At 49.6% G+C, this 15853-nt stretch overlaps 1 protein-coding gene across 5 annotated transcripts in view; it reads right to left on the bottom strand.

The window, feature by feature from the left end:
* Positions 1-15853, bottom strand: part of CTIF (cap binding complex dependent translation initiation factor) — a 147520-nt gene that overhangs the window by 21373 nt on the left and 110294 nt on the right. The window lies entirely within an intron of this gene.

Genomic DNA, 15853 nt, shown 5'->3' on the forward strand with positions numbered 1-15853 from the left:
CCAGCCCATTCATTCCAATATCTTCAGCAGACTCAGTGTCTGGCCAGGAACATCCTAATGGTCTGGCTGCTCGCTGGTGTCTCACAAAATAATGGCAGAGACTGGCTCCCTGCCCAACCAGAAGATCAGGGCAGCCTGGGCTTGGCATTAAAAGGTCATCCTGCTCCTGAGCTGATGGTTGCTATGACTAAGGATTATCCCAGTGACGTGATTTATGGATCAACATCAGGAGGAAGCATGCACGGAGATAGATGCCTACCCATCAGTCCTCCAGCTGGGGAGAAAACAGGGGCTTGTCCAAAGGCAGGATGTGAAAAGGGATGTTTGTGTTGGGAGTGTGTGGCAAAGAGCACGGGACAACACAGAAAAGCAAATAAAAACCTTTCTTGAGGATGGCACAAGGGAGTGCATCGTGCTCAGAGTCAAGAAGGTTTCCCTGGGCTCTAAGTGATGCTGCAGAGCTTCTTGAATGACATCCCATGTGACTTTGCTTGTCTGTCTCCATAGTGACCTTTCCCTAGTACTAAAAATTAGTAGACACTAAGCAGGGGAATATTAAAGTGGAGGACAAGTTCGTTCTCCACACCGTGTGTTCCCAGGGTGGGTTTCACAACATTTGAAATCCAGCAACTAAATAAATCATCCTCTGTCTTTTTCATCTGAGTTTGTTCCTCCTGCCTGAGACAGAGGGCCTTGCTGCTGCTCTCTGCAAAGCCAGAGGAGATATAAAAGCCACCACACCAAAGTTCACCCTCGTGCCCTGGACAAGACACAGGAGATCTTTCATTTAGAACAAAGGTAAGTGAAGCAGCTACTAAAGAAAGCCAGGCAAAAGCACAATGATTATTTTCATGACACAACTTCATGAACAGAAAATCCAAGGCAGGAGCTATTTATATGTTCCATTACAAAAGGAAAAATAAAATATGTATTTGCATATGCAGGAAAAAGACTTGTAAAATAATGAAGGCACTTATTAACCAAACAGTGATGACTAATTCCTCTCTACACCCATTTCCATAAGTGAGTTGCCCAACTGTGTCTGCGACTCCAGCGTCAACCTGCAGCCAAATCCTGTTGGGTCTTCCCAGACTCTCTGGGGGAGTTTGCAGAGTTCATCCTTTCATTATCCAGCCAGTCCCTGGGCAGTGATGGAGGAGTTATTTGCCAGCTCAAGTTATCATCCCAGAGCTACCAAATTACTCATTTTGGAGTTTTCACTTGAATTTTAATGCAAAAAAGAAGTCAAAGAGAAATGATGCCCTGAATTACTGAGAAATTAAAAAACCAAGCGAGAGCATTCCATGCCCCTCATCTGCCTTGTCCACCAATAAAGTGGAGGAAAAAAGCTCCCTTTGAACCCTGGAGCATTTCCTTGATACTCTGAGACCTCTCCATCCCCTGGCACTGTTTCCTGCATCTCATGCAGCATTCCACCCAGCTCCAGCCCCCAACCCATCCTGCCCCCAACACTCCCTGTCCTGCCTGGGAAAGTCCACACTGATGTACCTGGAGAGCTGCACTGTAGTTTGGGATCCTTGGGGCATGCTGGGAAATTCCTAGCAGGTTGGGATAACTGCATGGGCTCTGTGGTCCCGGATTACTGGGAAAGAATAAAAACCACTGCAGGAAACTCTCCCCCTTCCTGTTTCTGCTTCAAACACAGTGCCCTGCTCTGCAACCTTGCAACAGAGAAAACTGAGACTTCAACATTTTCTCTTAAAAAAATATTTTCTGTAAAAAACCCCAAACAATCAAACCAACCAACCCCCTAAAAATTCCATAAAACAACCAGCAAACCAAACCAAACTCATCAGGCCTGGGATGGGAGCTGGGCAAGAAGGGAAGTCACCACTCATCACTCTCTTTTTATTATCCTGTGGCAGCCCGTGGGTGATGCCACTCAGCAGAGACATGAATGAACACTGCCCCCAACTTTGCAGCTGAAGAAGACCCTTGTAAAAGAAAAGGGACTGGGGTCCCCTGTCTCCTTCAGTCACAAAAAAGCTTGTGCAGACTTTGATGGACCACCATGAAGGATGGGAGAGGGGGATGGAATGTGGGATGGATGCAGAAGTCACCGTGATCACTTTCACCCAGAATGTGATGCCACAGTAGGAATAATTTTGCTCCATCTGCAGACTCAGGTTGGGCCAAATTTTGAAAAAGGAGATGATTTGCATGCACTCTGTAAAAGAAGGGGGTGATACGGATTCCTCTGACAAAGTAGGAAAAGAACCTTCCTAGAGGTTCTTTTCTAGGCCACACCTGCCTACAGGCCAGGGCTGGGCCTGGCAGGAACTTCCATGGCAGCTGGACTTGCAGTGCCAGGACTATCTTGAAGCATCCTGACAGACCCATCTGCTTTAGATTTGGCATGAGGGGTGCACGAGGAAGGTGCTCCATCCTTAAATTTGGGTTCCGGACAGCAGGTTTGACCAGTACCACAGAGTGTACAGATGGGCAAGCCAACCTGAATGCCACCCATGCAGAGGTGTCCCACCTCCCTTGGGGTGTCCCTGTCTGAGGAGACCATCCAGGTTGTTTCATCCGTGGATTTACACGAGCAATTCACCTGGCTGCAGGTCAGCCATGCTCCCAGCAGGACCTGAGACCCTTGGAGAACATGGAGACCAAAGGGTGTGCAACCAAAAGGGATGAGGCAGAGCAACCACAGGGGAAAGTTGAGGAGCTGGCCAGCAGAGAAGAGCGGCTCAGCAGGGAACAACCCCCACGTCCTGCATGCCCGGGGCACTTCTGATGAAGCCATGCCCTGACCTGCAGACCTCCACACACCAGTGACAAGCCTTGAGGGGGCTGAAAAGCTCTGAAACCAGACTGCTGGGTCACTGCCCTGCCCAGTGAACTTTATTTGCTCTGGAAACGCCTCATGGAGTTATATAAAAATAACCTGTGGATTGGCTTGCCCCATGCCTAGGTGGTGATGTCAGGGCAGCAAGCAAATTATCTTTCATCAGTTTGGCTGTATTTTTAAACACGAATTGTATTACTAATTTGGGGGTGCTCTGGCCTGTAGATAATCTGGGTGTGTTTACGGGATGACCTTCATTCAGTGCCTATAGTTTAAAATAAAATGTATTTATACCAGGTAGCAGGGTTGACCACCTCTGCCTGGTTTGGGAGAAGAATTCATCGGGAAACCACGTGGCAAGTGGGAGGATGCCAAGGGGACCTCTAAAGAGGTCTCATACAGGACAAGTTTGGGGCATAAACCTGAAGGCTGAGCATGTTCATCATGTTGGGCCTCACCATATGTGATCAGTAGGTCAGGGTGGCCTGTATTCACACATCACAGAGATGGCCCATGGCTCAGCCCATCTTCTGACATCCCCTGTCGGACCCTTTGTAAGCCTGGCTGAAGTTCCTGCCAGCAATGGAAATTCAAAACACCTTTATCTTGGGCGTCTCCACTCCTGCACCCAAATGAATGCCCACTCCTCATCCCAGTGTAGGTGCAGGGCATGCAACACTATCCTGAGACCTCTCCAAGCCTAGGACCAAGCTAGAAGAGCCAAGAGGAATGGCCATTCCATGGGAGAGGAGGCAGACCCATCCTCTAACATTTTTGGTGGGCAGCAGAGTCAAGTGGGATGAGAAGCAGCGTTTTGCCATCGGATCTAAGCCCTCACTCCAGCCCAGACAGCTGCAGCTGAAAATTCATCCCTTGGGAGTTTGCCACACTTTTTTTAAGACGAGTTCCAAATAACTTTTCCCCAGATCTGGGCCCACCGACTCACGGCTGACTCTGTCAGCAGCAACTGAGGGCAAAAGTTTAGTGTGGGATAAAAATGAGGGTTAATTTAAGCATCGCCACCTTCTGATGGAAAAAAAAAAGACACATTTGGGCTTGTTGCTCTGTAAACACAGGGCTCTTCCTCTGGCAGCTCTGCTGTTTACTCAGTCATTGTCAAGGAGGCAGGAAATACTGAGTCAGAAATACTGCACAAAAAGAAATATATAATGCTTAGATATCCGTGCTAGGAGCTATATAAAAAGCTGAGAGAGGCTGTGCTAAATAGTTGATCTTCCTGGCAATGTGCTGCAAAAGGCTGGAGCCCTAAATGGCTCTTTGGAAGGGGCCTGAGATAAATCAAGTGGGTTGGAGGAGGGAGCTGGTGGGTAGAGGTTGAGACAGCCTCCGTCCTTTGCTGCTGTCCTGGAGAAGCACACCCTCCACCCACTCCCTCCCCAGACCTTCCTAGACTCCATAAATGATATTTTGCACAGTTAACATCACTGCATTGCTCCTTGCTTACAATTTAAATTCTACTTGTATTTAGGTCCTGGCTAGGAGGAGGTTCTGGAGTGTAGCTTTGCTTTCTGAGGAGTATAACCCAGTGAGATGAGTAGTTTGTAGCACTGGCATTCAGAAGAAGCTCGGGAGGTGCTGGAAGAACTTGTGACAGTACAGGGAGTGATCAAACTGCTCTGCCCATGGATGGTCAGGGTCTCAACGAGCTTCTCTGTACCACTCACAGCTTCACTGGGAATATTTCACTCCATGGACACCACTACACAAACTCCTTTGCCGGAGATGGTGGGACATGGCAGGACCATCAGCTCTTCCATGGGCTCTGCTCTCCCTTCAGCCCCCCGCAGCAACACTCCAGGCTTCTCTGTCTGACCCAAGGACAGAACCACATTGAGATCCCACCACACCATTCCTGCCCACACTGCCAGTACAGGGACAACAAGACAAAGCAGAGGAAGATGATGATAGGAAACCTGCTTTGAGCCAACAGCTTCCATGCAGGACCTGGAAAAGAGCAGCACAGGAGAGTGAGGTTCATTTCCAGCCCTGTGTGGGCTCCCATCACCTCTGTACCCTGATTTCCCATCCAGCAAAGGGGAATGATTTACTCATCTCCCTCTGCAAAGCTCTCTGGGGTGTGTGACTGAGACATGCAAATCATGGCAATTATTATGACTCCAAGAAAGGAGCTATTGACATTTAAAGCAGATAAAGCTTTTAAATTACAGATGACACCCTGTGCCCAGCCTTGCAAAGGTCCTGGTTTCACCCAGCTATGAGGCATTTCACTCCCACAGACTTTCATCACGTCGTTTCCTCCAGGCTGGATCTGCACCCCATGAACGTGCACCAGCTTCTTCTCGGGGTGTTTTGGCCCTTTTGGGAAGGGGAGGAAATCCCATCGGTGGCCCTCGGCGTGGACCTGATTTCACGACAGCCTCAGGTCTGTGAATTATTTTAATCAGAGAGGTCTCCAAAATGCCTTGCACAGTGAAGGTCCAGCTTACCAGGGCTGTGACCATCACCCCATGGACACCTACCACCCATCAGTCGATCACCAGATGACTTGTAACTTCCATTAGATGTCACTGACCAAATAATAGAATCACGGAATCATAGAATGTTTGGGTTGGAAGGGACCTTAAGGCTCATCTTGTCCCAGTCTCCTGCCATGGGCAGGGACACCTTCCACCAGACCAGGTTGCTCCAAGACCCATCCAACCTGGCCTTGGACACTTCCAGGGATGTGCAATTCTTCCAATTCTACAAGAACAACTCAGCAAAGATCCTTCAGCCACCAGGCAGACACAAACAGTGCTTATTTCTCTCAGAAGAATCTGGGCAGGAAGGGGAAAGTAAGGTCAGAAAACTCCCGGTTCTTCTAAAGGATAGGCAAACTCCCAGGATTAGGAACACAATGATTTTTAAATTCCCAGGTCTGGGTAACTGAGGCAGCTGATGATCAGAGCCAACAGGAGCTGTGGGCACTTCCTGTGTCTACAAACACCCCGAGGTGACCAAGTGAGTGGTCACTTGAACCTCCTGCCCCCTGGTCTCACCGTGACCTCTCTATATCTGGCTCCCAATCTGGGATCAGCAGCAATTACCCACCCAACGTGGGCGTCTCATGGCTTGAGCTAGTGATGTCTGTGAGGTCCTTGGGGGCTTCGGAGGTGCAAGGAGTTAATTATTGATTTATCTCAGGTTTAAATCACCCTGGTGGGGACATAATGACGGATGTGCAAATAAAAATGTTGCTGTTAACCTCGCAGTTGCTAGAGATCCTGGAGGACTGTCCGGGTGAGGGCTCTGAGTGGACCAGGAGGGTGAATTCAGCAGCATGGTCTGTGCACTACCAACAGCAAACACCACTTTGCCCTGGGTGTTTGCCAGTGCCTCCTCCAGCGCTACCCAGGTGACGGAGTTGTCTTCCTTGTCACTTAATTTTTATTGCCGCCCTTCCTATCTCACACCTTTCCGGATTCCCAAACACGTGCCAGGGTGTCAGCTCAGCTGGATAACAGCAGTTTATCATCACTTTAAAGGCTTGTTATCCCATGAACCCAGACACAGCAAAACATCATTACCAGCCTCAGCTGGATCTTACAGTGAGCAGAGGGACACAGACAGATCTGCAATCTGCAGGACACACAGATAGGGAACTAATGATGTGTTTGGGAACCAGAAGCCAATCTCTCAGTCCTGTGAAGAGGGACTGGAGAGGAGACAAGGGACCACAAAGAAATGCAAATTAATTTCCTTGTTGGGTTGTCATCAGAGCAGCTGGGGCAACCGTTTGACTCAGCCCTGCAGACACCCCATGGCTGTAATGCCCAGAGGAGGCAGCTGTCACTCAGCAGCCTTGCTCCTCTGCAGCATTTCTGAAGATCCTTGTTATACTCATTTTACTCATGTAAGTCTTGCTACTGTGGGAACCTCGAGGCAGTGATGTGTCCTTTGCCTTTACAAGTGTGTGTGGGAAACCCTGGGCTACCTTCAGATGTTGGGAAACAACAAGAGTCCTCCCCTCCGTGATGGGGACAAAGTATCCATGTCCCTTAGAGCATCCCAACCCTAGGCCAGCAATCCCCTCCTCCACTACCACAGAGGTGGTAGGAAGAGAGGGGATCAAACACAGTGGATCCCTGCTCATCCCAGCAATCTGCAGCAGCACTGACACCCCAGCTCCATGGAAAAACATATTAATGTAAATCTCTCATCCCACGGGCAGGAGCTCAGTGTAAAACCATAATGGTATGAAGAAATCCCAGAAAAAAATATTTGGAGGCTACTTTATATGGGTGGGGATGGTTTGGTGGGCAGTTAGCAAACCCTTCCCCACATTAGGGCAGGGTCAGTCTCAACACCATCCCCACATCTGTTCAGAGGTCACTTTTGTGCCTGAAAAAATGCCCATCCCACTCCCAACACCAGCTTGGGGTGATGACTGGGAACACCAGTTGTGGCTGACAGATGGATCCTGCTTGCAAACGCCACATCTTGAGATGTGTGCCCAGCCTTGCAGCCTGGGAGGATGCAGGAGGGACCAGCTGGATTTTGCCAGCAGGATGCATTCTTATTCTAAGCTCTGCACAAGCAATGTGTCCTCTTTATAAGGTGGAGGTGACAAGAGATCTATGGGGACAGGCCATGACAGGAAAGAGGGATATAAGAGGAGGAAAAGTGGCTCTGGAAGCAGGTGCTGCTTGGTCCAGGCACCAGGGCTGGAGGAATTCCTCCTGCACTCGAACTGAAGCTGTGTCCATTGAAAGGCCAGCCTGTCTGTGGATGAATGAAACCAGCTGGGGAAAAGCAGGCAGCTAATCCTGTTTTGCCATCAGGAGCTTTTCCGCACAGGCGCTCCTGGCTTACACTGGCTCAGTCCAAGGAGGGATTTTCCTGGGTGCCTGGCAGCTGGCAGCAGAATGTTCTCCTGTGGGATGCTGACACCTTCCCAGGAAGTACATGCTTGGTGGTGTTCACCATGAGATGGCACTGGGACCATCAATCTGCTGAGCTGGCTGTGGAGTGCAAGGCACTGAGGCTTGGCCTCTGCTTCTCCTCAAGCCAGGACCAATGGATGAATGAAGCCCCCCAGGCTTTCCCCATCCCCAAATCCTGCCCCTGAAGTGGAAGCTCTCGAACTCTGCGATGCAGGGAAGCTGACAACTTTTGGATGGATGTCAGTGCACAGAGGTGGCTATGAACAGGTCCAAGAGGTATGAGGCATCATAGAATCAGGGTTGAAAAGGACTTTTAAAGACCACCTCATTCCAACTCCCTGCCATGGGCAGGGACACCTTCCACTAGACATGGTTGCTCCAAGCCCCGTCTAACCTGGCCTTGGACACTCCCAGGGATGAGGCAGCCACAGCTTCTCTGGGGAACCTGTGCCAGGACCTCACCACCTTCACAGACAACAATTCCTTCCCAATATCCCATCTGACCCTGCACCCTGGCAGTGGGAAGCCATTCCTTGTGTCCTGCCCCTCCATCCCTTGTCCCAAGTCCCTCTTCAGCTCTCCTGGAGCCCCTTTAGGCCCTGGAAGGGGCTCTAAGGTCTCTCTGAAGCCTTCTCTTCTCCAGGTTGAACCCCCCCAGCTGTCCCAGCCTGGCTCCAGAGCAGAGGGGCTCCAGCCCTTGGAGTATCCTCCTCTGGACCCACTCTAACAGGTCTTTCCTGAACTGAGTACTCCAGCGCCCCATTATGGCCAGAATTCTTGGCTCCCTCCTTTACAAAAAAGCAAAAAACCCAGAAAGATGGATGCACAAAAACTCGGTGGGTGGGAGAGCACGGGGGTCCGGCAGGCAGCTGTCCAGATTTGTTGTGGGATGGGCTTTCCTCTCATCTGCCCAGAGAATGAACCACATGGATGATCAAGGAACTGGAGGAGTTAACAGACTCCCAGCCAGAGATATTTGTGGCACCCAGAGTTCGTGTAAAGTTTCATACCGGGACCCTTTACTAAATTCTTTCGGTCATGGGAGAAAACACTGCAACTGTTTAGTCTGCAGGGAGGTGGTGGCTCTGGCCCAGCACTCAACGTCGCTGAGCAAACACGCTGGAAAGCAAAAAGGCTGAAAACCCTCTTATCTCCTCCGTCTGCTTTTCACTGTGTCCCTCCCACCACCATGGCCAGGCATTCGATGGCCATTGGGTACCGGTGCTGGATCCTCTTGCTGGAAAACACAGGTCTGGGATGGGGGACAAGAGATCCCTGAAAATCAAGACCTGAAGGTGAAGTACCAGTCTGCTAAAAAATGTTATTTACTCAAAGAAGTTCAGAAAAATCTTCCTCAGTGGCTAATACTTACAAATTCTATGCAGCCAGGGAGCTTTTGCTATAAGAAATGTTGTTGTTTTCTTTCTTTCTTTTCTTTTCATTTTTTTTTTTTTTAAGGGAGGTAAAAGATGCATTAATCTTTTCTGCTCATCCCTTGAAGCATGTAGGTATGGAGCACCTTACGATGCCCCCGAAGTTGCCTGTCCATGCTGGGAAAGCTGAGATTACAGAAAAGACTTGTAGAAAACAACATCAACCAGCAAAAGCCTTCGATCCCACCATACTTTGCATCTCTTTGATGCCTCCATGCCTTGTATCTCCAAAGGGATGCTCATGATTACCATGACTCATTTTGCAGCATATCAGCAGACTTTGAGCATCACCGTATGGTATGGGTTGGAATATTAAAGAGATCCAAAGAAACACACCTTACTCTTATTAACTGGGCAGAAATGGAAAGGTTTTGTTTTTCCAGCCTGACACTATTTCCTTAGCTGATGGGCACTTCACTCCCATCGTCTTCACTTTCAGTTCCTGCTGCTCCTGGACTGGAAGTGTTATCATAGAATCACAGAATACTTTGGGTTGGAAGGGACCTTAAAGATCATCCTGTTCCAACCCCCCTGGATAGGAGGGACACCTTCCACTAGACCAGGTTGCTCAAAGACCTGTCCAACCTTATTGCTGGGTTTGGACTCCCAGCGCTGCCTCCTAGGCCCTCTTTAATAAAAAATTAATACGTAGAGCAATAGCTATTAAAAAAGAAAAAGAGGAAAGAAAAGTGAAGGAATTTATCACTGGGAGGGGAAAAGGAAGCACTGTTTTTGGATGCTCAGTGAGGGCAGAGAGCATGGGGGGACCCCATGGGTGGCAGCACAGCTGATGAGACCAGAGGATGTGTCAAGATGGGGAAGCATCATCCAGCCTCACATTCTTTGCTCCTGTCCCCAAGACTTAGATGCTGTGTTTTGCATCAGTATCAGGCCTGGCAAGCTGGAGGACAGGGACTTGAAATAATTCTGATGTCTCATTCCTCACACCCCAAGTATCTTCTGTCTCCTCTGCTCCCGGGACTTACCCTGCTGAAGCCCCTTTCCACCATCATTTTGCAATTTGCTTGTTCAAACGTCAGCAGCAGGAAAAGATGAGGCTGTGCAAAATGATCCCCCTCAGGGGAGGTAAAAGGGATGTGGACTTCATGGAAGCATTGATCCTCCAAACTCAGATTTTGACAGAGAGCAACATGCAAAAATATCCACCAGTGAAAAAAACCCCTGAGCCTAAGCCTGGCTGGGGGATGATGAGGGTGCTCATGCTGCAGGTCACACAGGATCATCCCTTTGGCTGCCACCACAGCAATAAAGTCCATCTGGTTGGAAACTGAATCTTGTACAAATTCCTGTGATTCAGCTAGAAAACCTTAAACCAAGAGATTTCCTCCTGGTGAGCACAACAGCATCCCCTGTATGTCATGGACCTGTGTCCAAGGGATGCCAGGGAATGGGCAAAGCACAAGTTATCTCATTTCCCCCCTTTCCCAGGAAAGAAAAAGAGCATTGCCCTCTCCAATATCCTCCTACCCAAACTCCATCTCTGGGCTGATGCTGGCTTGTGTGTCTGCTCTGGCCTTGGCTCAGGAGGTGATGTCCCTGGCACGTGCTTCTCCAGTGTCCTTCTGTGTCAGAAGGATGATGCTTCATTTACTGTCAAAGTGACTGGGGGATGTGGGGGTTTTCAGGAGGGGTCGCAATCAGGGTGATGCATCACAGGGTCCCTAGTGAGCCTCCAAAAATCCTCTCTCCAGGTGAGGTGAAGAAGGGAACCACCTGAGACTAGGGCTGGGAATCCCAAGGGGGCTATGGGTATGGGCAGCAGGGGTCTTCCAACCCTGCAGCATCCTGAAATCCCCACCTTGGGGTGCCTGCAGCAGCCTGAGCCGGATTTATGTTGGTGCAGGCAGGAGCAGATGGTCTGTCAGGAGGGTGCCTTAGGCCAGCTGAGTCCCTGGGCTGGCAGGAACATACTCCCACATCCCGGGCTTGGATTTGAGCCTTTCAGGAGCAAATGGAGAGTAGGAGCTGATGCCAGTCCAGCCTGAGCTGGAGGGATCTCAACACTGAAGTGTCCCCCTCCCTTTCCTCACCTCTCAGTCAATACATAAATGAATTTTGAGGTTCATTTTTTTTTTATCCCTGCCTCTCCTATCAGGACCCCCAGCATCCTCACCTACCATCAATGGCTGGGGGCAGCTAGGAGCCCACCCCAGTGGCAGACTGCTGCCTGGCTTTGTCCCAGCGATGCAGGCAGGATGCAGGCAGGATGCAGGCATGCTGAGCAGTCTACAGTCTCCACCTAGAGCCCAGCAGAGCCTCTGCTCTGCACTGCAGCCCCACACACAGGGTGTGCACAGGCCCCACCACCTTAAGCCCCCCGATCTGAACTTGGCTGTGCTTTTAGCAGGCAGCAGCAGCTCAGCCAGGGATGCTCCTGACATTCCTCACCAGCAGCCTAGAGGACCAAAAGGAGCCTCTGCTGAGTCCCACCACCACTGGAAGATGCTCATATAGGGCATCCACTACCCAGCAGAGATGACTGACACTAGGTACCATCCCTGAGGTCACATTACGTGCTGGAGCAGGGGCTGGTCCCCACAATGGCCTTGAAATCTTGGCTCCTCCAAGGTGTAAAGGATCCATGAGAAACCACACATTGTTTATTTACAGAGTACAGCTAATGGCTATTTCCCACAACACACCTGAGCACTGCAATAAAAAACCTTACCAGGACAATGAATAAAGTCAAATATGCCAGTCTTTACACTCTAAAGGTTTTTTTTTAGAATCTTAGACCTGCTTCCCATCAATCTCTCAACTGCATGATGCACTGCTACCCTGAACTAAACACCTTTTCCGTGCAGAGCCATGACTGTAGCTGCATCAGATGGACTCCTGACCCCAGTGACCTGCAGGGCTGTGGGGACAAGCCCCTTGGCATCCCCTGTGACACTTGCTGCTACATCACTGGCCCTGTGGTCACCTCCAGTTGCAACTCTCCTTCTCAAAAGGGCTGTGATCCCCAAAACTCATCCCTGGGCTCGGGCTGACACACAGCGCAATCCCACTGATCGTTTAATTTGGGGTCTGGCTCAACTACTCCCAGCTCAGAGACCTCCTAGTGCTTGTGGGGCACAGCTCCTGTCTGCATTCCCTCCGTCCTACCAGTGGGAAATTGCCTCCCCCCCCCTTCATTAAACCCCTAGATCTCGGGCTAGACCCCTTTCAGTGCTCCGCTAACCCCCCTCATCTCACCAGCAGCCTCCGAGGAGGTGCTGCCCGGCACCACCACTTTCCTGCGTCATGGAAAGGCTACAAATGGCTCCTGCAGCCGCCGTTCCGCCCGGGAAAAGCGGCGAGTTTAAAGCAGGCAGCTCGATATTTAATCCAGGGCTCTCCAGTAACTCCCGGACCCGCACGGGACCCGTCTGCCAGCGGCTCCCGTAACCTCCACGGCAAAGCCCGGCGTTGTTACTACGGGCAGACACAGCAGAGGCTTGGCCGGACCCAGGGGTGACGGCAGGGACAGCTCTGAGCGATGCCCAGCTCTGCCCTTCACCTGCCGGCGCAGGCAGGCAGCCAGCCCGCTCCCCTGGCTCCCTCTCCTGCCTGATGCCGACACTTGCACGGGTTCGGCCCCGGATGACGACGCGAAAGAAGATCAAAAAGGAAAAAAAAAAAAAAAAAAGGAAAAAGAGAAGAATTAAAAAAAAAAAAAATAACCTTATAAGTTATAGATGTTAATATATGTAATAAGTAAATATATACTAACACATAAGGGAAATAAGGAATGATCGAATACAAAAATAATAAATAATTAAAATGAAGTACCAAGAATAGTTTTTAGGGAGGAAGGTAATCAGTGAAATAGAGAGATTGCTGATATCAAAATGTAACTGTCTAAGCTTGATGTAAGCAAGGTGTATTTTCATAAAGCTGATAGAATTTCATGCATGTAGGTCATGCCACGAGGTGAGAGGTCCAGGCTGACTTCAAAAGAACTCAGAAGTACTCTGGCATTTTTATGAGTTTACTCTTAAATTATTTGGAACTTTAATAAGGGGCTCTCTATTAAGGTATGTCAGGGCAGGTTTAGGTTGGATATGAAGAAAAGGTTCTTCCCCCAGAGGGTGGTCAGGCACCAAACAGGCTCCCCAGGGCAGTGGTCATGGACCAAAGCCTCCAGAGCTCAAGGAATGTTTGGACAACACTCTCAGGTACAGGGTGGATTGCTGGGGTGTCCTGTGCAGGGCCAGGAGTTGGACTGGATGATCCCCTGTTGGTCTTTTCCACCTCAGGTTTCTATTCTATGATTCTACAAGTAAAATAATAAATACCCCGTTACAGAATTACAGAACACCTTCAGAGACACAAGTGTGGGCAAACAACGGGGGATGTTCTCTCCTTCCCACTCTTTTTCTCTGTGCTTGAGAGCAGGAGGATGCAGGATCCTCAGAGCCACCCACAGGGGCTTCCCATCAACCCCTGTCCCCCTCCAAGCACTACATGTATATGTGTGTGCATGAATGTAGAATTGCCTTTGAATTCCCTGAGCATACAGAAAATAAATCTCTGCAAAGCTGCACTTAGCAGGCAGAGTCCCACAGTGGCTTACAAAAGCAGGACAGCACTGTCTGTATCAGACATGTGAGGCAAAAAGGTTTCCAAGTTCTACAAGCTTCTGCAAACCCCCAAATGAAGGTGTTTACACAAGGGCAGCATCATTTGCTATTTCTCTGCTTGTGCTGGGCTCCTGGAGGGGCTGGCAGAGCTCCCACACACACACCAACCCTGAGGTTCACTACCAAGATGTTCCTCACTGCCCTTGAAGAGCTGTGGGGAGCAGATTGAGCTGGGGAGGCTTTCCCCATCAAATTATCACTTCGCCATGGGAAGAGCTCATCAAACTCTTCTGGAAGAGTAACCAAAGGCTGCAACACTGGGCTTACACACTGTTTGAAGAGATGGATGTGGTGCTGCTCTGTGGAGCTGGGTGAGTGGACCCTGTGGCACACGAGAAACACACCTTTATATCTTCAGGATTTGCTCCTAAAGGGTCCCCTAAAGGGACCTTGAGACCTTTTTTCCTCCCTGTCTTTCAGTGAACCAACCTCTCTTGTGTCTGCTGGGCAATGTCTTTCCAGAGACAAGGAGTACTGCTCTGTTTTGTGTGCATAAACTGGACCATCTGTAATTAAATTGCATTAAAAACACCCAGGGAAAGAGGGCTGATGGGTTTTTGCAGTCAGTGCTGGACATGGTGTACAGGTCAGATGGTCGCCAGCTGCACTTGGATCCTCCTGCCTCCAGCTCTGCCAAACCACAAACCGTTCCTCACCAAAACCTTAATTATGTTGAAGGGGGGAAAAAATCTGCCTTTCAGCATTAACCATTAGCGTATTACTTAAAATAACATAGAATATCGTAGAATCATTAAGGTTGGAAAAGATTTCTAAGATCATTGAGTCCAACCAACTTCCATGTCCCAATTCCCACAGAGTCTATTGTTACAACTTAGAACCCCTTTGATGCAGAAAGGGCTGCTATCACTTGAGGTTGTTTGCTCAAAGAAGAGGAGGAAGCCTACAGGACCGGAAGTGTTTCAGCTCATTCCTCCCAAATCCTCATGCTTAGCATGGTAAACACTTCACTTTGCACACTCATTTACTAAAGGGAATCCATAAATTCTCCAGTACCTCGTGCCACAATGTCTACATCCCAAGAAACGATTCATCCTAAATGCTCCTCTTCCGTCCTCCACCTGGGATGACAACAATGGACTTTTGACCACCTTCCTGGTGGAGCCTCTCCAGAAATGCTCACACTGACCATCTCAAATCCAGGTGAGTTCACTGAAAACCAAGAGCAACCTCTGCCAAACCCCACAGGATTTGTCTTAAGTTCATCTCATGGGTCTAGAGGGAAAGCCACACAAGGAGCAGCTGAGGTCACTTGTCCTGTTCAGCATGGAGAAGAGGAGACTGAGGTCAGATCTTATCAGGGTCTGCAGCTTCCTCATGAGGGGTGGAGGGTGAGACACTGATCTCTTCTCTCTGGTGACCAGCAACAAGACTTGACAGGACAGCATGGAGCTGTGTCAGGGAATGTAGAGTCTGGATATTAGGGAAAGGTTCTTCCTCCAGAGGGTGGTCAGGCACTGAACAGGCTCCCCAGGGCAGTGGTCACGGCCCCAAGGCTGACAGAGCTGAAGGAGAATTTGGACAACACTCTCAGGGACAGGGTGGGATTGCTGGGGTGTCTGTACAGGGCCAGGAGTTGGACTTGATAATGCTTGAGGGTCCCTTCCAACTTGGGATATTCTATGTTTCTAAGAACTTTCTACAACCAGAACCAAGCACAGCAGTGACCAAGGAAGGGCCATTTCTGCGTCACCAAGAGGTTAAAGTAAGACAATGAAGAAACCCCGTGTGGGTGTGCAGCAGGGTATGCCACAGGGAATGTAGCAGGATGTGCAGTAGTGTGTGTGACAGGAGTGCAGTAGGGTAGGCAGTAAGGCAAGCCATAGGGTTTGCACTTGGATGTGCAACAGGGGAGGCATTAGGATGTGCAATAGGATGTGTATTAGCATATGTAATAGGGTATGCAATAGGAAAGAATTAGGATATACCATAAGGAAAGCATTAGGGTGTGCCATAGGGTATCCAACAGGATATGCAGTAGGGTAGGCAATAAGGTGAGCCATAGGGTATGCATTTGGGTGTGCAATAGGGTAGGCATTAGGG

This window comes from Pseudopipra pipra, chromosome Z (assembly GCF_036250125.1).
Source record: "Pseudopipra pipra isolate bDixPip1 chromosome Z, bDixPip1.hap1, whole genome shotgun sequence".
In the NCBI taxonomy this organism is placed as follows: Eukaryota; Metazoa; Chordata; class Aves; order Passeriformes; family Pipridae; genus Pseudopipra; species Pseudopipra pipra.